The sequence below is a fragment of the Helicoverpa armigera genome, chromosome 26 (assembly GCF_030705265.1).
Source record: "Helicoverpa armigera isolate CAAS_96S chromosome 26, ASM3070526v1, whole genome shotgun sequence".
In the NCBI taxonomy this organism is placed as follows: domain Eukaryota; kingdom Metazoa; phylum Arthropoda; class Insecta; order Lepidoptera; family Noctuidae; genus Helicoverpa; species Helicoverpa armigera.
The window spans coordinates 4404497-4426967 of NC_087145.1; the positions used below are offsets into that span (position 1 = coordinate 4404497).

The following is a 22471-nucleotide window of genomic DNA, read 5'->3' on the forward strand; positions in this document are numbered from 1 at the left end:
CGCGAGACGGTACACCCATCGTAGTGAACGCGCGAAAGCTTTTCCTTTCAAGTAAATAAAAATAGTCGAATATATTGAAGTCCCGCGGGATGGCCAATAACTTCAGTTGGATTTGGCTCTGTGTACGTATGGAAATTCGGCGCACCGGGTGCGTTTAGACGTATCCCGGGACGGACATCGATAGTCGATGCCAACCCTAGCCATCAATCGAGAATGAATCGATGTAAGTATAGCTGTTTTAATTACAGCTGCAATGGCACTGTGAGTTACAGTTTCACTTATATAATGCTTTGAAATTATGTGGAATTTTTTTTTTATGTCATTTATGTAAACGTTCATCTAACAGAGGCTTCTTATAAAGATGTGAAATTAAACCAAATGGCACTTATTGCCCCGAATTATTAAGCCATAAAAAACAACATCTTTCATAAACCCAAAAAAACACACTTCAAAGCTAACATTACACAGTAAAACATAATCGCAATATCGATAATGATCAGTCAATAACGTCTTACAATTTTCTCTATCGATAAAAATGCTAATGTCTCATCCCTTCGCAGGGGGTTTCAGGGAGGTCCTGGGAGGTCTCGAGTGATTGCATTGGATGCCTCCAAGTCGGGTACGTAAGTAGATTCGGATACTGCTGCTTGAACAATGGAGCTTTCTTGACTTTATTCACAATTTTGAGTCAAGAACTTGAGATTCGTGAAGTTTAAAAATTCGAAGATCTTCCAGCAAAAAATTTTTGAATAAAATTTCTTGAGAGCAATTTTTTTTTGGGAATTTTTGCGAGGCTAAGCGTCAGGTATTTTGTTATGGCGAAGAATTCAGGAAAATACCAAACTTGTCGCTTATAACAATGAACCTTAAATATTCCAATAAACAAATCGTTAAGATACCTTTGTTTCTTCACCAAAAATCATGTTATCAAATCCATAAAATCACATTTCCAATTTTCATTCAACCTCTTATAAAAAAAAATGCGTTACACATAACCAGTTTACCTCAACTTCAATCGATCACAGTAATATAAGGTCCCAACCTCTAAAGCGAGACCCTGCGTTGATCAAGGATTAGACGAAGGATTTAGGGCTAAACCTTCACAAACTTATGATAATATGGACCCTTGGAAGCTCCTCGCAGCTTACGCAGGCACCAGGATTTGCAGTACCCAGGTAAAGTTGGAACTTTAAGTTTTGAAGTGTTTTTAGTAACTTGATTAAGTTGTTAATGTTTTGGGTGTTGAGTATCAAATATCTTATCATGTGCGTATGATATTTTTGGGACGTAAATTGGCAACTTATTAGTCATATTCATATCATTTATTGCGTTCCACAAGTTTCACACGGTGTTACTTATCAATGATCAAGCAATCGACCGTTTTACCGAATAAAATTACGTTAACATCTTAGCGAGGATATAGTTTTATTTTTGACAAGAAATATTTACAAGTGGAAATATACTTCTAAGTCTCAGGCTTGTCTTCACCCGAGAATCGTATCCAAGACTGTGTGCTTTCCACCTTTGGACCAACAGAAATGAACTCAATACTACACCATAAACAATATACAATCAAAATGGTTGACAGGTAGTCAAGTAAAAGCCTATACGCCCCATAGCAACGGCTCCCCTCACCAAAAGTTTTACAACTTGCCAAGCAGGTACCGAGTTTTTCACCCCCAGCCTACATCCCTTTAGAAATAACCGAAAATATATACCCTTAGTCATGCTTGGACAAAAGCTCTATAAAGCCATGTTTTAGCAACCTTCCTGGGCTCGATATAAAAGCCTTTTCAATAGCCTATTTTCCTAGACAACCTTCTTCTATTACATCCAAAATTCTTACATAACAACATTATACCGTAATATTTTCCCATCGATGAAAATCTGAAGCCTAAAATTGATTAAATTAGTGGAGCAAGCGAAAACATGAAATTGGTACAGTCACCGACATCAGAATATGCATACCGACCTAATATATGCAAAATAGTAAAAGTACGATAAGTAGTGTATATCACGCGAACCCGACATTTTGTTAGCATTTATATAAGGTAGGCAACACTGGCTTCTAAACTGAAACATCCCATGTGCAAGACACTGATTTCTTAAAGAAGAACTTATGGGGTAAAACATAAGGTTGAGTTTGGAATGTGCGTGTGAGTGACATAATATTTTTTGAAGTTTAAAGATCCCTTAGCTAACAGTAACGAACGATGGGTCAAGGGTGAAGTCAGACAAAAGAATCAAAGAAGAAAATTAGGACTGTATAACAAATGGTTCACAATAACTGCTAACAATTGTTCAGTTAGTATGTTATTACTGGTTCAGGTTTATATTTTAGTTTGATGGTTTTTATTGGTGGTAGAAAATTTTGGGTTTATGCATAGGTTTAGGTTAGCTATAAAATTGATGGATTGTTAGAACAATATAAAGTAAGCAGGGTCTTAGTACCAACGACTCCAAATATAATTTGATGACCTCTAAAATTTTATGTAAGAAACATATACCTATGTATTTTTTTTTTTTTGTATTTTTAAAGGCAGTCAACAAAGCCTTAAAAATATTTCAAAAGAAAACAATCTAAGTAAATATTTGATCGCATTTCAGAAAGGATCGTAAAAGATAACTTCGAAAGATAAACTGCATAAATAAAAGCTAATATTTATGTTTAATCATCGAAATACCGCCAAACACGAAGAGACCCGCGATATAAGCAATTAACGCCCAAAACTTAGTTTAAGTGAAAAGTTAAATTTTAAACTGCCAGTTAATTATCTAGGGGTTGTTATTTGAAAAAGTTAACGCCAAGGTGAACTTGAGTTAATACCTAATTCGTTTAAAATTTTGATTGATCCGCGTCTGAACTTTTGATCATTCTCATTATTTGGGCCAAAGTTGAATTTTAAGCAATTATGATTGATTGAAAGCGATTATTCTTAGGAAGAACTTACTTGATTTGTATTTGACAAATCCCGGAAAATTTAAGTGCAAAGTTTCTTATGAGTGTGTCTATGAGGGAGCTTTCCATGAACATACAATAAATTAATTTAGTCTTTCCATTGTACTAAGAAATCCACTTACAGTACATTTATTAAACGAAGAGCTACTTCCACTCCTCTATGTACATATTCAACATTATTGCAAAATAGAATGGCGGAAAAAGAGGATTTTTGCAGAGACTGTCTGAAAAAGCAAGCCAGCAAGACGAAACTTCTAGAGTCAGTCGAGAGTCCCTCTCCCAACAAATATTAACACAGCTTAAAAAGCCAATTCTGAATGTCCCCATACAAATTCCCACGGTTATGCTAATAAAGTTTATTCTAATATCAAGCCACTTGTCTACACAAATGTACTAATGTTTGCACACTGGTCAAATAGTTTTCTATTTGCTTCCAAAAACGCTTATGCGGCTGCCTAGCGAGCCGTTTTTGACAAGTGCTATATCATCAGTCTATGGATAAGATAGTAAGGGAGAAAGGTAAGGCGATTTTTGTAGAATTTTAAAGTTGTTAATGAATGAGGAAATATCGTTAATTCCAAATTAGATATCTTAAGTAGATTTTTAGTTAGAAATATCTGGTACGGTGGAATAAGTGCGTCACAATTTTATAATGAGTATATTATCCTATCTTCCTACTAGATACTCATAGCCTTAATTCATCATCTTCCTGCCCTAATCCCAATTTTACTTGGAATCGACGCAGCATGTCTGCTTCATCCACACTTCTCTTTCTAAATGACGTCATCTAAAAAGCTTTAAATATTATGAAATTAAACTCAAAGAAAATATCTCGAATCAGGATTCGAACCTGGCACACCAAAAGTCCTCTTAACCAAGGGGACCCGGCACTTACAACTAATCATCCTAAACGATGATTTATCCTTCACCAATCTCCGCTCATATCTTCCCAAATCTAATATAAATTCAAGTAAACTACTTTCGACCCTCTAATCTCCTCAGACTTGAGCCAAAACTGTAAGATACCAAATTTGCATATAATATAAGATTTACTTAGCCCTACGATGATGGTAACTTAAAGTTATATCACAGATATAACAGACTATTTGACTGAAACAACTTAGTTGCAGCGTGTGGGTTATTCAAGTTTGGGTTATAGTTATTATAAGTATGGAATAATGGTTTAAGTATACGTAGGACTAGGTTTATGCTAAGGGTATTTTTTATCGTTCATAATCTTTGGCAGACATGATTTGTTTCCATTTTGACTATATACACAAGGTACATAATCTTAACTTTTCTCAAGAATGCGTAGCTCATGTTTATAAGACCTTTCGATATTTTTGATTCCCAATAAAAAATACACAAACAGACCTTAAGTTACCAGTCTAGGCTTATATTATACATCCATATCACATTATCAATTTCCCTAAATAAACTTTTTTCTACTGAATAATTTTACTCAATCCAAGACCCAGATCTTCAATTCAGGAAAAGAACCACATACATAGATCTAGAAATAGATAACCCGAAGAAACCTTATCTCACCCTAACATATAAGACCCATATAATACATTTATCTACATAAATATACAGGCATTTGAAACCTAAAGCTCTTTAGGGAACAATATCGTAACTTTGAGACCTACAACGAAAGCCTTTTCGTTCTAAAATCTAGGTAACCCAGAAGACCTAGGATTTAGTACTATTAGAGCGCGCGCACAGTACAAACTTTTAGTCGGCCGACTGTCGGTTCGTTGGTAGGTTTTTTTTTTAGAAAATCATTTATTCAATCAAAGTTTTTAGTCGGTAAAATACCGAACGAATAGCTGATCGCTATTACGTGTGTTCTTCCATTCATCTTTTTACTGATTTTTGAGCCAAAATCAACCATCGGCCGACTGTCATAGAACATCCATGGCAGTCGTTACGGGTAGTCAGAAGCCAGTAACTCTGACACCTGTCTAACCAAGGGGTATTGGGTTGTCTGGGTAGCTGGGGTCAGATAGGGCAGTCGCTCCTTGTAAAGCACTGGTACTCAGCTACATTCGGTTATACTGGAAGCCACCAACATAGTTGGGAAAATTGGTAAGAGGATGATGAACTATCGGCCGACTAAAAGTTCTTAGTGTGCGCGCTTTTAGTACCATAAATATATTTAGATAAGATAATCGTAGTACAATGGGTATTTATCTAGACTTTCATGGGAGTGTTATCTTCACCACGATTTTGCCTAAAGAGGTGTTGAATTTCTGGTGTAGGTTCGGTTCCGTATGCTAATTTATATTAGATGCTTGTATAGTGTAAGGTAATAGGCCGAAGTTATTTTGTACCTAAGTAAGTCCCGGAAAAATCACTTCTTATATTTGCGTAAAAACTGGCTTATGTCATTTCTCAAACTCAAGATTATCTGTGATCCAAAAATCATTTAAATCGGGTCGGCAGTTTTAGCGTGAAAGCGCGACAGATAGACAGAGTTACTTTCGCATTTATTATATTAGTAAGGACTTCTAAAACGTACGACATTTTGACACATAATTTAAACACACATTTAAACAAACAGTGGTTACTTAATTTACTTATTAAAAATGCAAACAAAAGTATGTTAAAACGTCAGAAATTCAAGCAACTAAAAAGTACAGTCAGCTGCATCAGTCAGTAACAATAAAGCTGAAAGTTACTCTTCTATCTACACAGAGTAACAGGCCAGTAACCGTGGTTCACAAAACACTCAAGGTGTGAATGTGATTTACATAAATTTTACATTTAAATTATCTGCAGAAATTCTCTCCGCCGCCGCAAAATAGTTGAACCAAAAGTACCTACGTGTTGCTTGAAGTTGTATTAAGATTGTGGTAATCTGTCTTTAGATGCTTTATTCTGTACGTTTTGTATTTTGAAAATGAATATTTAACCTAGTTTTCATGTGATATGTAGCTATTTTGAAAATACGTGTAAAAAAGTTACAAAATAAAATTTCTATCTCACCAACAAAATGCAAAAAGCCGGCTGTCGATCAGTCAAACAGTCAGCTGTATACCTGCAACAGAAAAAAAGAGAAAATGTAAATAAAAATAAACATACGCTTACACAAACACCAATCGACCATAAAGGCAAATATTGGCCGCCAACCAACCAAACATTTGAACACACATTTGTAATTAAAACTGTTTTTTGCAAAATAAACACCATTACTCGTCACTTCAAAGGGCTTTATTTGCGAATCTACTGTTGACATTATAATATTAGTATAGTTTTATCTGTTATTACTAATGCTGTACTAAATTATACATGTGTAAAACTGAGCAAAAAGTAAACCTGAAAAAAAACGGGACATTATTTTATTGAACGGTTTAAATTATGGAAATTATTACCATTATTTTTCATTCATAAACCTTATTTCGTTATAAAGTATCACGTCATTACAACTTCCTATTTGATCTGACTGTACAAGATTATTTTAAATAAAAAAGAGACCTTATACAAATGCTGACGCGTGACAGAATCGTACTGTAATAACCCTCGAATACATTATCATTATATTCATGGGGTCTTTAATCCAAAAAGAAATCCACCAGAATCCCAAATCGCGGGTCTTTTGAACGACTTCAAAGTTAAATAACCCCTGCGTAAGGTTGACAAGAATAACGAACAACGACATCTTATTTTGAACCCTAAACTTCAAAATTAAGGTTCCCTTTTGCGTGTCCTAAACACAATTGAAGAAACAAATGTTCACCCGTGCAATTTAGACTGTATTTCCGGTAACATGGGTTACATTTTAAGTTAACAAATATTTAAATTTATTCATTGTTGCGTGCGAATAAAAATCGACTCTAGCACTTTATTTTAAAGTTGCTATCGTTTTGCTGTTCACTGTACAAGTTAGGGGTTGGTAGTGAGCCGCGATTTCTCACTGAATCGGTGACTGACGTTTGTATATTTACTAGTTTCGCGACAGATGGGGAAGCCAACTATTTATTCCCGATTACGATTACGGGGGAACTTCTGACGGATCAGAATTATTCTGTTGCTTTCTGTAACCGATTATCAGACAATAGTATCGTGTCTGTTGCTGGGGTGGCTATATTGCCGTTTTATTTGCAGCGTATTGACGGACAGAAAAGCAATTTATTTTTATTGTTCCGTCCCTGGTATAAAATTCAATCTATTTATGATGAACGTAAACACGAAGTTCTGACGTTTCTATTGGTAAATTGAGTTGTAATTTTTTTGGGTCATATTTTCTTGATGGTACGAACGAAAATTTTATTTTTAAACGTCTCGAAATGTTTGATGGGTAAGGAAATTAGATGTTTTATCAGATTTCAAGAAATAAATTTAAGGTTGTCTAATTTTTTTAGATAACCTGAAAAGTCAGACCTGAATTAAACAAGTTTTCATTTCACGTAGCTGAAAGGCAATTGAGCTACATGATGAGTTATTTTCAATGACAAAAAGTTAAGATACCTATTTAGAAGTTGGTGTTATATTTAGGTACCCTGGTGTCGTATATAGACCTTTTTATGTGGATGATGGAAAAACCTTTGGACACGGGTGAGACCGCGAACTGAACCTAGTTAAATATATATTTATTGGAATTTCCCACAGTAATATAATAATACTAAATCTAAAGGCCAATTCATTGTCTACACAACGACTATCTTAGTATATGGACGACATATTGATATAATGAAAAGCCTCGCTGCCTCTATGAATTATGTGACAACTAATTAAGCGTAATTACGCATATTATTGTATTAATAATAATGGCATTTGTCATTCTGATAATTAATTAACCTTAAATGAAAGATCATCTACCAAGCCTTTTCCAATCCAACTGGATGCAGCTGAGTACTATTTTCATGGAACGACTGTCTATCTGATCACCTCATCCCAGTTACCCAGGCAACCCGATACACTGGAATCTAATGCCTATACTTATACTTGAAAAGCGAGCGCTTTATCTACTAGACCACTACGAATAATGAACAAGAGAATACCAAATACAAAAAGAAAAAAAAAACGTTAAAAAGGAACAAGAAAAACAGCAAACATTTTTAATTACTACCGCTTCAATAAACAACCTCTTTAGAAAAAAAAAACAATCAATATGTTTCTATCTCCTACGATCTCATTCAAATTCTAACAAACGTAAGAGAATTCCCCCTTTTTGTATACTTACACAGAGTTAATGCAAATACTTGGCTAGTAAGAAATGTTCTAAAAGAATCAGGAGAGATTGCTTCTGGGCAAATCAATTGAAAGCTACTGGATACTCTTGTGGTGTAAGCGAATTTAGTCCTTATTACAATGGAGTAGATCTGGTATTTGTGTTTTGTTTTTGGCGTTGGGGCCTTGAAAAATGCGGGAAGGTATGTTCGAATCACATTGCCTTTTTGGCAAACCCTTGCACATATTATAAATACGAAACTATGTCTGTTATGATTTATCTACTGAATCGATTTAAATGAAATAGTCAGAATGCAGGTGAATCCATACGAAACAGTGCGTATTGTTTTACAACATAAAAATGCTATGAATGATTTAAGTATAGACTGCTGTAAATTATATTGTTGTTATTTTCATACAAAGACAACCTTTCTTGGGAGGCAATTAGTTACTGAAAAATGTTTTGACAATCATACCAAGATTAAAATATTCCAAATTGCTCCTACTCAAAATCGCTGTTTCAAGACCCCTACCTCAATTCCGTAGGTCTACTATCAGTTCCAAACGAGTGACCTCCGATGTCATTACCTCAGGACCAGGCATTCATTAATTTGACATACCGTTTGACAGCCCAAGATACCTTTGTGTCATGGCGGCTAATGTTTCTGTTTCTGCACCATTAGAACTCTTCGATAAAATAATATAATAAGACAATGGAATTGGTAATATTTTATTGTATTTTTTGTGAGAAAAATAAGTATTTAACTGTGGTAGAAATTTGTTTTGAGGTGAAAGGAAAATTTCTAATAAATATTACTGTAACAAAGGAAATTTCGATTCGATAAAATTTTGTGTTTGACAAATACAGGAGATATGATAATTGTGATAGCGTGGCAAGTTTAAAGTATAAAATAAAAACTCAAACGAACTTATTTATTAATAATATGTTAAATGTATAAAGTAGTTCCTAGAATAAATATTGCCGTTAAAACACGAGTAGTCTATAAAAATTAACGAGTGCAAAATGCTTTTAAAAATGTCCAAAGGAAATATTTTAAAAGATTTTTACTTAAAAAAGATTAAAACTTTTATTATTTTTTATTCACGAAACCGAAAAAGAATTATACACCTTTGGCCGGATTTATTGAGGTAAAAATAAAGCTCTTAACAAAAAGGATTCGATGAGTTTTACTTAAATAAGTATCCTTCAAAATAAACTATGTACAAAAAATCTTTTCACGGGACGAAAATGATTTTGCACCGAAAATTTAATAAAAAAATATTTCGCACGCGTCCGAATACCTGAGCAAGTCCGGATTAATAATTTAATAATTTCGCATAAACCTGTAAAATGTAATTAAAACTACGACTGAATGAAAACAAAGGAAAAACGATTTGTCTTGGCTATCGTTATTTATTTCAGCACATTAATCTATTTCCAAGTATGAACAAATGTAATCAAGCGATTGTCTATTCATACGATTTCCTGAGGATTCCGATAACCTATCTATCTCTTCTTTTGCTATCTGAGATTGAAACTCGACGTCAATTATATGGAGCTATTGTCGAAATTCAATCTCTAATCGCAAACCACGGATAGGTTATAGAAATCCATCGTTAGAAGTTGGTCGCATATAAATGAAGGGTAAGTAATTAATCATAATAACTTGGTGGGTATCAATGGATGGTTTAAACCTTTGACTTTAGAGTTGATAGAAGCCGACCACAGTGGTTTATAGATTTTGAGAATTTATAGTTCGTTTGAATATTACTTTGGTTTCACATGAGCTTAACAATGTCAATTTGATTGAGTAGTTATTTAATGTCTTTATTATATTTTTAAATGATTTCTTTGAAGTTGTTTTGAATTATGTATAGTATATTAATTTTAATAATAATTAGAAATAGTAATTTCAAATAAAAGATTGAGAGAGAAGTTCAATAATATTCGTCTTTAGACCAAAAATTAAACGTTTTAAAATATACTTTAGTAATGGTAAGACATGAAGGATTTATATTATATAGATTAGTAAGGATTACTGTACAGTTTCTGTAGTATATACTAAACCAATTAAAACTCAGTACTACCGCTACCAAGAGAATACCGGAACATATCAATTAAGGTACTCTCTGTAGGATGTGTTTGTAGACACTTACTAACACATCAGTATAGTAAGTAAGAACCGAATGGATTTCAATGAAACTTGGCAGTAATAAAGCTTATAATTTGAATGGTTATTCTCTTTATCCATAATTCCATTTAATCTAAGGAACTTCATTGCCTTTTGAAATTGTCCTTTAAACAAAACATTCAAATGATGTACCAAACCATTAAACGATTACTGCATTTAATCAATTTACATTATAATAATATTTTAAATCTTTGAAAATACCCGTTTTGTATCCATTCATTTGTGAAAGATAAAGGCAATCTTATGACAACCCCCCCTCCTCCCGTCGACCAATCAGACAAAATATACAGCTACGGAATACTAATTATTGCAAAACACTTTTGCAGTTCATATAACCCTTATTGCGATAGGCATAAGGTGCATTTTCGTGTGACAATGTAAAGGGACATAGATTAGATAATATTAGCAGAGAAGTCACTTGTGACAGTGGGTTCGGGGTGTTTACAGTTCAGTCCCTTTAAGATTCCGCTCGAATATTTATGTTATACACGCTCGCAGATAGTGGTAATTAATTTGATTTGTTATAATCTTATTAAGTTGGGGTTTTATCTAATAAATTGTGTTGTGGGAATATTATATTGGATTATGAACTGCATAGATAAAACTTCTTCTTAAATTAAAGGGTCAAGTCTAATCAAACAAAGTAGAAGTTTTATTATATGACGCTTTACTATTTGAAAAGGTCACACAGAATTGTTTTCTGCCTAGAACATGATGAATTTCCAGTCATTTTGATCTAGACATGAAAGAGGTTTGCCATTTGTGTGGTAAGTTTGAATTTGGAAACTGTGTAGGTTCGAAATTCAAATGTCAATCATTTAAAATCATTTGTTTTTTAATCCAATCACTGCAAGTCACAATGTCTTGACAAATGGTAATGTACTTTCCTCTTTTATTTTCCCATAGGTCGGAAACATCCAAACATTTTTATCACCCAAAAATAACTCCTATCTTTCCTAAAACATTTAACCACACGATTAAAATCCCTCAAAACTCATATATCACGTATCCATTTCCTTAAAGTACCGCGTTTTTGAATTTCGCATAATAAGGGGTACAAAGTACAAAGGGTAGGTTTATCCGTAGATCCTACGGCCTTTCCGAAAGCCATGTTTCACCAGTTAAACTACGCACGTGAATTCACTTGAATCCGTTTCCGGTACGTAACCGTTATAAATTGCTCATTCGAATAGCAAAATTTGACAAGTAAGATGGCGTCGAAATTATACGAGCTGTGATTGGGTGTTTGGTTGTTTGTGTGGGTTCGATTCGAAGTTTGAATTTTGAAGCGGGCAGAAATGGATTTGGAATAATAGAAACTCTTCTAGTTTTCTAAATCATCATCTGTGGTCATATTTTTGTCATGTACCCATATATTTATTATACGTATATATTTTTTAAAGAAAACATATCTTATCAGTACTTGATACCTATGTAATATTGGTATGTAATATTTAATTTTATATAACGATAGGTACCAAATGTTTAGAGCATATGAAAAATCATAACAGATTTACAAAACACATAATAAAGACTTGTCCCTTTTTTACCCGACCGTCCCAAAAGGAGGGTAACAATTTTCGAAATTGCATTTTAAGGCACCGCTGACCCAAAAAAATATACGTCACACCAAAAGCGAGGCGATGTAATAGTTTTATGTATGAGGGTAGCTTACATTTTTATCGCCAAGATGGCGCCCATCTCAGTCTTCAGATCCGCGGATTATATTTGATCCCTCCGGGGTAGCTGTCAAGCGTTTTGTTTTTATGTTCAGTGAACAAACATACCTGCTGATTTGTGATGCGTGGAAAACCATTTTTAGATTTCTTTCAGTTTTCAGGTTATGTTGTTGTGTTTGTAAAATATAGCGTTGATGATACTTTGATAGGTAAAATGTTATGTACCTGTATGGATTGTCCAATATAAAGTTTAGATTTTTACATAATTTAAAAGTAAGTAAGTGAAAATTATAAATATTAAATGTGCAATGCAATAAACGTAGGGAGTTACAGTTATTAAATGCGTCTAAAATAAAATTATAAATATAATGTGCTTACATTGCTAGCTTAAATAGCCTAGTCTACTAGTTTTTTGGTCTATAGTACATTTGACAAGTAATGAGTCAGGATATATTTTACCAATAGGTATTTCAAAGGGAACACTCATTCATTCACAACTGCATCAACGACTTATCACAGATCACAAAAAAAAACAGACGAAAGTCTAGAAATTCGCGATGCAACCAAAACACTATCTCCTAACACTATGCTAATGTGTGGATCAATCTTTCTAGATTGTTCTAGACATTCACGTAGATTCAGACTTGCAACAAATAGAGGGAGAAACGACGGATTTATTCAGCTAAAGTGCATAAGCACGTTTTACTGTGATAAGATTGCTGAATTGATGGGGGTTGCTATGTTAGTGGTAATTTTTAGAGGATTTTTCTCCTTGAAGAATTTTATTGAGAGATTTTTCTTGAAGAATTGAGCTGGGAAAAACTATGTTTAGTAGAATCCACTCGTGATCAAAGGGCTGGTCTGTACTTCGGTCAGCTAGGATCCAACCAGCGTGGCAATGCAGCCAGCCTTTTGGGCACGATCCCCGCTGACAGCGATGCGGATGAATTTTTTGATACATAGTTTTGATGATTCCTTTTTAATTTGTAACTAGTTTAAATACATAATTTATGTAAATATATAGTGTAATAAATAAATAAAGAACTCTATTTGCTTGAACAGATAGTCAGGACAAGAGAGATTTGTGAATATGGGACCACTTCATTACACATTTACATCTGTTAATTTTTTAAAGCTTTTATAATGACATCGGTTTTTGACAGACTGCGATAAAAAAATAAATATTCAAAAAAGCTCCCACCAATTTCAAGTGCTTTATAAATTATATAAATCCGTTTAAAACACTTAATAAAACGAGCCACGTGTGCCTTAGCCACCCCACGCGGGGGCTCCAAGTGGCTAAGGGTTAAAATCACATGCATACAAACGCGACATGAACACTCAAAACTAGGAAAACTTTTGGTCCCTAAGGGCCGGGGCACACCCTCGACTTAACATTCTGCATACAAATGACAGATGCGCCGTTTTGTGAATTGTCTGCGCATATCCTTATGTCTGTGTTAAGCGTTGCTGCTCATTGAATAAGCAAGTTGATGTGATAATTATTTTTACTACGGACGAAAAATTCTCAAAATCTTTATTTCTATTATAATGTGGATAGTTTATTTACGAAAATTATTTTATTGAAAGTAATAAATAAGCCGAGAAGTCAACGATATTATTAAGTTATTATTTCCATGTACACTAAACATACCTTATATAAAAAGATAATGAGATTTAAAACTATAAAAAGTTATTAAGATTATACGGTAAAACTCGCCAATTAATGAATTCACACTATATTATTTGAAATCACAATCACTAATAAACTTCTAGTAAACTTAGTTCTATTTACACGAAACTTTATAAACACTATAGTCCACTTCACAAAGACAACCATTAATCACGAAACCAAAGGTCCAAGGTTCATTCCCGACCCTTACAAATGAATACTAAAGAATCGACACAATAAATTTCAAATATTAGTTACACCTCAAGCCTATGAGAGTTTTGGTTAAAATGATAATCAAAATTGACAAAACTATTCAAGGAAAATTTAACTTTACCACGTTGTTTTAAGGTGCAATTTTGACTGGTGGTTTTAACAATGGTAGGTCGTTGAACCCCCTCCCTTGTATAAGGGTGTGAATCTATTGTTTCGGGGCTTACTATCGGGTGTTAAAATTATATTGTGTAGATAGTCATATTGATTAGTCTGGTAATTATTATAACTGGAATGCATTCCTGGTAAGAGAATATCTTAGTTTCAATTGTAGATTTATCTTAGACGGGTGAGCTATGCTTGTTGCTTGTGTGTTGCTTGCTATGCTAAGTTTGTATGTACTTTCTAAGTATATCTTTGACACCAATGACTGTGTTTCGGATGGCACGTTAAACTGTAGGTCCCGGCTGTCATTGAACATCCTTGGCAGTCGTTACGGGTAGTCAGAGGCCAGTAAGTCTGACACCAGTCTAACCAAGGGGTATCGGGTTGCCCGGGTAACTGGGTTGAGGAGGTCAGATAGGCAGTCGCTTCTTGTAAAGCACTGGTACGCAGCTGAATCCGGTTAGACTGGAAGCCAACCCCAACATAGTTTGGGAAAAGGCTCGGAGGATGATGGGTGAGCTATGCTTGTGTGTGTCAATGTACATGTATATGATCTTTGTGTGAAACGGCGATTCGGTCAATACTGAGAGCTCCTGATCTTATGCATACAAAGACCACGTGCGTTTACACTTAGACACACATTTATGGCTCAACCGCTTTCGGAAGATCAAAATATTTAATATTATGATGAATATGACTTTCAGGAAGGAATTATGATCAATAAACAGTCACACAGTATTTTTGTCTCCAGAAACCACTTGTGTACGCAAAATACGTGATTCTGCTTCTCAAGACAAACTTTTTCGTGTATTCTTTGCAACAAGAAATATATATATAGCTCAGAAATCAGTCGTAGGGGAGATTTGTGAATAAGCCAATGATTAGTAATTACATGCAAATTGTTACTTTTTCTTATGAACATTATTTTATTTGTAGAGTATAGATATTTTATTTATGTCTTCTATAACCGCTCTTCTCGGTAACTACTAATGTTTGCATTACATAACTGAACAGTTCTGGGAAAAGTCCTATGAAACCGACTTGGAAAAAAGCTACGAATGTAGCAGTCTTAATAACCTAATACATAAAAATGATTTCTGAAACATTTCTGTACGTCAATATGTCTTAGCAAAGGGGTTATTGAACCTTTAATATACTTACACATGTATGTGTGTACATATCACTTGGAAATGATATTTTTAGCATTATATCAATACAAGAATTTATTTTATAAGAACGGAATACGTGGGCGTGTAATTTCTAAGATTACTTACTTCCTTAGCAAATATTTTTAGCTCTCAAAGAGATAAAATAGGAATAGAACATCAATCCATTTCGTTATAACGTTTCCTTTATTACAAGAAATATTCTTAAAAAGTTACATCTTGAATTAGAGAATTACTGCACTCAGCTCAAAAGTCGCCATTGTTATTCTGAATTACTGCTAAGTTTCATCAAAACTAGTTCAGCCGTTTACACGTGCTGAAGGTACAAATATACACACACTCTTTCACTTTTATAAAATGACTGATTGATTACATAGTAATAAGTTAATGTGTCTATATTAATTTAACTTATTTTGATGAAATTTTACGTGGGGACAAATACACCAGCTATCAACGGAACATAATATGATTTATTTTTATGCCACTAAAAAAAATACATTTCTTATATGACACAGGTCAAACCGCGAGAAATCAACTAGTCTAAAATAATTGAAATGAACACACTGCAATGCACAAACATCCTCTATAATCCAGAATATTGATATATCCATTGCACACTAAGCAGTAATACCGTACGGTAGCCGGTTCGATGCCCGGGGGTGCAATTACGTATATCAGAGGCAAATTTCCTCTCACACTGACCTCACTGAGGTCAATGATAATATCGCTTATGGATACAGAATAGTTTCACGATGTTATGTATTACTGTTTTGAATATTAAATTAGGTTTGTCTGGGCCCTTGCTTTGGTATATCCTAAGCAAGTTGCTTGTTCTTGATTGAACTTTATGCTTCTTGTTTTAAGATTGGTTTTTAGTTTTTAACAAAAATATATATCTGTACTGTATAGTTTGCTTTATACTTTTCAACGCGACAATCTCAGGAACTACAGGACCGATTAAAAAAGTCTTTACATCGTATTTTTTTTTAAATTACTATAGAGTACAAATGTATAACTTATACTTATATCGTTGTTTTTTTACATAACAAAACTTGATGTATCATTGTAAAAAGTTAAACGACTTTTCAGCACTAGTTTAAGCAGTATTTTGCCACATAACTTTGCAAACCTAAAGTGTACTTAGGTACTACGATCTTAAATTAATCCGTTATCTCTTACAACTGATAGTAAATGTTTGTAAATGTTCACATGTCGCGGGAATCAAATGAAATAAGCTATTTTAGTGCCTTCCTAGCATGGGAACATTGGCTTTTATGTTGTTTTTGGTTATGTTTGTAACCTTTGTGAAGGCTTAGAGAAGCCGACGGGTGTTCCTTTTACCGTTTGTTTTTAGTAAGTTAACTGTTTTTTAACGTTGGTAGTTTGAAACTGATTGATTTTGGATACATCATAAGTTTTTGTTCGATAACAGTGCTGGCCAAACTTGTTACCTTAACTTACTAACTTGGCAAAATAAATCAAAACTAAATGCTGGGTTTACATTATAAGGGTTTGATTTATTCCGCAATATACCTAAAGCTCCAAAATGAAGCATAGATAACTAAAAAGTCCTTTCATTATTCTACCATTCACAATCGGCTAAACAACTGAACAAGGTATTTGATTGCATTTCAATCTGTTAAACAAGGTATTTCATCACAAAACAAGCCTGAAAAGCATGATTGCTACCTAATTGAGACCACACGACGTTTAGAAATGTTTCCGAGCTATTCAGGCACAAATTACGAACAGAAAGCATGTAAACATTCCATTGGCCATTGCATATCGGGCTGAGGAATTCTGTGACAGCCCTGTTACATGTATCGGATGCCTGGATAGCTGTGTGTGTGTGTTTGGGTGTGTATGTGTGTGTTTGGGAATTTGTGTTAGCTCCGCTTGTTCATGAAGTTTTTTTGAATCTGCAATGTGAATTATTTGAGAGCGTTTGTGACGCTAGTGGTTATTATGTAGCCCTATAAATCTTAATTTAGTAAGAACTAGCTGTTTCCTACAATGCCACCCGCATAATAAGGGAACTACTTCCTTCCCAAAATCTGATAAAAAGAAGCGTAAAAATGTAATTTGTAACTACCTAATTAATTAAAAACAACTTGTAGGTATATATTAGCTACATGTAGTCAGAAGCCTAAAATTATATACTTAGTTGATAGCTATTCCTACCAATAGTCGGTCCCGTGTAACTTCGTTCTGCTAGTCAGATTGGCAGTCGCTCCATGTAAAGCACTGCTAGTAAGCTGCAAATGGTTAGACAAGACTCCGACATCTACATAGTTCCGAAAAGGCTAGGCAGATGATGCATATAATTTCACAAAATCTTTCTTTTATGTATCTTTTTCCTGGAAAACTTGTTTTGCTTTTTTACAATACACACGTATCAAACACAATTCAATAACGTGGCAACCCTACCGACATGTCGGTGCGCTTTGATGTTTCGCCGAGCGCTGAATTTGACGCCAATTGATCGGGCTAGGGTTGCCACCCTACGCGTTATTTATTCAAATACGTTTATTTGCTCGTATTCGATTGATTGGGCAACTACTGAGTTGCATTGCAGCGAATTTTTATTTGAATTCGTCTAAAGTTAGGTTAACTTTGGGATAATAAATGATGTGACAGCTATTGGCTGACCAAGATGTTTTTAGGGTTATTTCAAATTGGATATTTCGTGTCAATAGTTGCAAGGTAGCTGCAACGATAACAAAAAGTGTTATTTGAAAGAACCCAACACTCTGTTTTGCAGTTTTACAGTAATTTCCATTGTAAAAGACAAATTGTAGCTACGTCTGAAAAAACGGTACTTTTGTCATCTGTCATACGAATAGTAGCTAACTGTTCTAAAACGATAAAACGTTATTTCCCATGAAAAATTAAATGTCCCGTAACTTTCTAGCACGAACGAAATATGACACTTAAATACAAGACATAAAAATCAAAATTGTTCACCCACTTATTACAAACTAAGAAGATAATCAGAACTGTAGTTTTTTCATACGTTTTGTTTAAAAACAACCGTTTGAAACAGACGCATGTCCTAGCAATTACAGTCCTTTTTTTCTTTATACGTCAAATAAATTGGCCGAGACTCGTAACGGCACAAACTTACATACACCATTGATTTTACAACTCAAGGGAATTGCGACCCTATTTTGTAGAGCATAGAGTTCTAATTTCCTTGATGGTTACGCTCAAAAAGATTGACATATGGGTCTGTTTTGTTTTTTTTTTGCGGTTATTTTCCTGACAATCTATATTTTGCCAGAAGTAATGAGGGGGAATGAAATATTTAAAGACGGATTGTAGGTCTCTGTTTATAATTAACTTTTTGGTCGGCGAAAGTACGTCAAGGCTAATTTATTTGATGCATATTAAGACATGCTTTACGGGAATCTTTTGTCTTATCGTAAACATAAATCTTTTATTTATTGTAATATATTTCTAAACACTAAATTGACGAAAAAACGGATCACTCTAAACAATAACATTTCTAGTTACCTCTCACTACCACTATAAAAAATGCTTAATTAATTATTAAATTAACTACTGACGTAAAAAATGCGGGCATTACACATCACGCCAAAAAAACCGAGTCACCCAAAATTAAGATTAATCCTAACATGAGGGCGTGAAACAGATTCTTCACGACTATATCAAAATTCGGTACAAGTAGAACTAATTTGAGAGCTCTTCATTAAAAGCTGAGGATGTTGAAGACAGATGTCATCCTGTCTAGTACAATGATCTTCAAGTCGCTTGAATTTGATTCGCTATTCATATTTTGGTCTGTTTTACACTTCGTTGCAGTGAAATTGGGTAGCTTGAATAAAAGTTGTATTTTGAAGACCATAAGGTAGGAAGTGAGTATATGCCACATTTATTGTGTATAGTTCTGGATAAAAAAAATCTTAATTTTTTTTTTTTTCTAACTTAGTCAAAATTTTATTGAATAGTACACCCTAAATAAGTGAAGTTAGTATTCATTAGCTACTAAGGAACACCGATTTTTAGGTTAACAATCACTCAGATATTTTTATAAGATAACTTACATTAAAATCTATCTACGCATCTAATAACATATACATACATAGAAAGACATATCTTCAATCACAGCCAACTTACATTAACAGTCCATTGTACAAAAGTATGAAACGACCTCCGTGCCTCAATAGCACCATGATTGAGAAATATAGCCATAGGCGAGACGAATCAATGGTAATTGTTACAAATGGCACCATGGCTTTTTAGGGCTCGCCCCATTATAATAGGAGCCATCATCTATTTATATTTTCAAGGAATTGTGGTGTATATGTGTTGGCGAATATTTTTTGTCCTGATATAATTCTATAAGTAGGTCACCCTCGTATTTTGTGTTTATTTTTTGTCATGAAAAAGTAATAAAAATAAATATGAATTTATTTATTGTCAAAAGCCTTTTAAATGGAGTTCAATACACATAGGTACACTAAAAAAAATGCTTTTAAAATTAAAAAGCAGCAACAAAAAATATTGTCAGATATTTTCGGAAAAAACACTTACAATGATGACTATATTTTTGATGGCAACACGAAATTCATATAATAAACTTGAGTATTATAGATGTCAGTCTACTTTGGGACGTCCAATGGAGTCGTACCATTTCCGATAACATTTCACGGAACCCGGGGCATTTCAGTCAATTGCGTGTTTTAAATTTGTTTTTCGTCTGTCGTACTTTTCATGGGAATGTGACAATCAATTTTCAATGGGAAATTGATTTTCTGATACTATATGAAAAGATGTTTACAATTATTTTTCACTAAAACGACAAAGACCACTCTTAGAACTAGATCAAGAGCTTATAACCGCTTTCTGTAAATGGGCTCCAGGGTCCAGTAGTTTGAGATTAGCGTGTTCAAGCAAAATCTTCAGCTTAATGTTACAAGTATTTAATTTACATATAAACATATGACTTACAATTTCTTGTCCGAGACGATGTTTATAGAAGTAGGTATTGTTGACAGTTACCTGAAAGACAAAAAAAATCTATGATTAAACATTTGACAAACAACTTTGTTAGTGATAAATAAAACAAAAATGGAAGAATCCACTAAAATTATGCACAAACACGGAGATAGAACATACTCGTACATATTGCATTTTTGACAATTTATCTGAACCACGATGACAAAACTTGCCAGCCATATAGCTTACATATCAGAATACCATACAAGCTACTTCTTATCCATGTGTGGGAAGTAGTGTGTAAGTACCTAAATAAGTCAGTTATTCATACAATAGAAACTGCAAGGAAATGCATGCTACACGTTGCAACGTGCACACAATTACGTTATTAAAACATTATGTGTTACAATTTTTCCAATCGGCCATCTGAGAGCTAATGCATTGTAATCATGCCACGATTATGTTATTACGCAACTAATTAACTACTAACTTCGACTCCGGGTTTTACCCGCTTTACTCACGATACTTAAAGCGACACTTTTTTGCTTTAGGCTCGGTTATAGAAAATTGTTATGCCTATACAAGTACTTTCTAAGTATCTAGACACACGGCAGTGTGTCCGCCAAGTTCGAGCAAAAAAAGCGACACACCGGCCGTGGGTTATATTACACGAACCATTTCGGGCCAAATTCGACCCCCCTATAACTCAAAATCTATTTTATTTACGCATATCAAATTTCTAATATCTGTTGAGACCCTCTCACTTATCTAAAATACAAAATTTCATGAATGTACCTATTGTAGGTCTTGAGATATTGACGTCAGAAAATCGCTATTTTTACTATACACTGACTGACTGACTGACTGACTCACTCATCAAAAACCTAGACCACTTCCAATGGTCGTATTGACTTGAAATTTGGCATGGAGGTAGGTCTTTATGTCAAGGTAAAGGGAAAAATCTGAAAATGGCCAAGTGTGAGTCGGTTTCAAAATAATGAAGGTGTAAATTTATACCCCTAAGGAACTAAAACGAACTAAATTTATTTTATATAATATATCTTCGAATGGTCGTACCGATCTAAAATTCATTACAAAGGTTTGTATTTAGTCAAAGTAAAGTAAAAATCTGAAAACGGCCAAATGTGAGTCACTTTCGAAAATAACGAATGTGTAACTTTGATCCACGAACATAATATATGATAACATGTCGTGTCAGTCAGTTGGTAAATCTAGTCCATTTAGTTAATCTAGTTCATTTCTTTGTAAGAAACATAGTGCATATTCAAAAATCTGAAAGATAGTATAAATGAGACATTTCCTTAACTAACTTAATAATAAGAAAAAAAATAAAATAAACAACCTTACAAAAATAAATGAAATCCCACCCAAAACAAAAATGTGAAAGACTGCCAAGTTCGATAATATGGGAACGCTTCGCCTATAAAAGAAGTGAGATCTGAATAAGTACCAAGTTCCATACACGCACCTCAGTTAAAAATAGTTACTTTTTAGTGATGTGACTTGGCAAGTTTTATAAGAATTAAATACTTGATTCATTGCGTTTAGTAGGTCTAAACAAGGTGTGTGAAAACTTGCCAAGTAACATCACTAAAAAGTAACTATTTTTAACTGAGGTGCGTGTATGGAACTTGGTACTTATTCAGATCTCACTTCTTTTATAGGCGAAGCGTTCCCATATTATCGAACTTGGCAGTCTTTCACATTTTTGTTTTGGGTGGGATATCTTGGACACCAATGGCTGACAAAAAGGTGAAGGAAAACATCTTGAGGAGACGTGGACTATATAGTCTGAAATCACCAACCCACATTGAGCCAGTGTGGTGATTAATGCTCAATCCTTCTCCGTGTGAGAGGAGGCCTGTGCAAAGCAGTGGGACGATAAAAATACTGTAACAGTATACTAGCTTCCACCATCGGTTTAACCTGAATCATGAGAGTACTATTATTCAGTATATAACTGCAGAATTTTATTGAAATCCATCTAGTATTTTTTGCATGAAAGAGGAACAAACATCCCTACTAAGGTTCTTATGGTGATGATTAATAGGATAGTGACTTAAGATATTTTCCAATAAGCGTAGTTTTATTGAAATGCTTATTTGCAGAACACAGACAAACAAATATACTCTTTACCTTTATATATAGATAGTAGATCTGATGAATGCGAATTGTTTGAATTGCACTTTACAGGTGCTCCAAGTGATTTCTCGTGAATTTTAATTATGACATATTTCTTGCAAGTCTGAAGGATGAAGCCTGGTGAATTCCTTTTA

The 22471-nt window shown here is 34.0% G+C and overlaps 1 protein-coding gene across 8 annotated transcripts in view; it reads right to left on the reverse strand.

Annotated features, from left to right (window-relative positions):
• The window catches only part of LOC110372419 (latrophilin Cirl), a 278727-nt gene that overhangs the window by 124426 nt on the left and 131830 nt on the right, over positions 1–22471 (reverse strand). The window contains exons 2-3 of one of the 8 annotated variants that reach the window (XM_049849399.2): positions 20187–20237; positions 5948–5999 (exon numbers count right to left, since the gene is read on the reverse strand). The exons of the other annotated variants lie outside the window; for them this stretch is intronic. The gene's annotated coding sequence lies outside the window, so the exon portion shown is untranslated. The remainder of the gene's footprint in view (positions 1–5947; positions 6000–20186; positions 20238–22471) is intronic. 8 annotated transcript variants of the gene reach the window in all.